At 61.0% G+C, this 1,219-nt stretch overlaps 1 long non-coding RNA gene across 1 annotated transcript in view; it reads left to right on the top strand.

The window, feature by feature from the left end:
- Positions 1-36: 36 nt before the first annotated feature.
- Positions 37-1,219, top strand: part of LOC104073622 — a 1,852-nt gene continuing 669 nt past the window's right edge. Inside the window, exons 1-3 of the long non-coding RNA XR_683489.1 lie at positions 37-103; positions 330-337; positions 899-979. This is a non-coding gene — a long non-coding RNA (uncharacterized LOC104073622). The remainder of the gene's footprint in view (positions 104-329; positions 338-898; positions 980-1,219) is intronic.

Below are 1,219 nucleotides of genomic sequence, written 5' to 3'. Positions count from 1 at the left end.
GGGACCCCCTCTTACTCCTCCCTCCCTGTATCCCTCCTGCAGCCTCCCAGTGCCGAGCTTTTCCACTATGACAGCACGAATGCCGTCAACTGGGGGATGCGAGGTAAGGCACCGCGGGGCTGGGGAGCAGCACGGGCAGGGGACCCTGTAGGCACGGAGCCAGATGCCGTGGGGCTGCCTACCCCACCACAGGCAGCTCTGGAAAATGAGGTCCAGACTAGATGGAGAAGGGGGGAGATAGACGGGGGTCCCCGCAGCCCCCGGGGAGGATCCTGGAAGCGGAGGCATCAGTGTGGCTCATGTCTCCTGTCTTTTCTCTCTCCCCGCAGAGTACAAGGTAAGATGCTCCCATTCCAAGGAGCAGCCGCCAGCCGGAGGTGCGAGAACCACCCAGAGGGAGTCCCAGACACATGTCCGTGTGTCCCCAGGCCCTTCAGGAGGAAGCTCTGCCCTCTGCCCACACTACCTTCATCCCCCTGCATCCCCCACCTGACAGCCCCATCCCGCGACTGTGGGACTCGGACCAGAGTCCTTCCCCTCCTGCCAGGGTCCCAAGCAGTTGGCCGAGCAGAAGTGTCTCCTGGGTGAGGAACAGAGAAGGGTGGTTGTGCTAGTGGTTCCCTACTCACACTTGTCCCTGGATTGCTTTTGGTTTCACAGAGGGAGCAGACTATTCCAGAGCCACCAATGTGATTCAAGGTGGATTAGGGTCATCCTGAGAGCACCCCCCTCTGCCTTGTCCTGTCCAAGCCCTGAAGGCAGCTGTGCCACCCAAACCCTGCTAAATATGGCAGGAGGAGGCTTTGCCCTGGTGGCCCCCCCAGCCTCATTCCCAGGTGTGCCCCAACTGTCCTCTTCTGGCTTCGGAGCTACCCCATGGTCTTCTGTCCCTGTGCAGATATACCCCTACGAACTGCTCCTGGTGAAGACAAGGGGGAGGAACCAGCTGCCCAAAGATGTGGACAGGACTCGGTTAGAGGTGAGGAGAGCCTTTTCCACCAGGGACAATCTCCTCGGGGCTCAGAGGGACCCGATCCCACAGGGTGTCCCCTTAGCCCCGGCAGGCAGCGTGGGGCTGCAAGGGGCTCATGGATGTTTGAGGAGCATCTCCACAGCTCCCCAGGAGCACACATGTGCCAGCATACTGTCACGGTGGTCTTGCTGCTCCACTGGCCAGGCAGAGCTGTTCCCCATGCCCACAGCATGAGTGCGTTCAGCA

Source organism: Fulmarus glacialis, unplaced genomic scaffold, assembly GCF_000690835.1.
Source record: "Fulmarus glacialis isolate BGI_N327 unplaced genomic scaffold, ASM69083v1 scaffold22122, whole genome shotgun sequence".
NCBI lineage: Eukaryota > Metazoa > Chordata > Aves > Procellariiformes > Procellariidae > Fulmarus > Fulmarus glacialis.
Note: the sequence above shows the minus strand (reverse complement) of the source record. Positions and strands in the feature narration are given on the sequence as shown.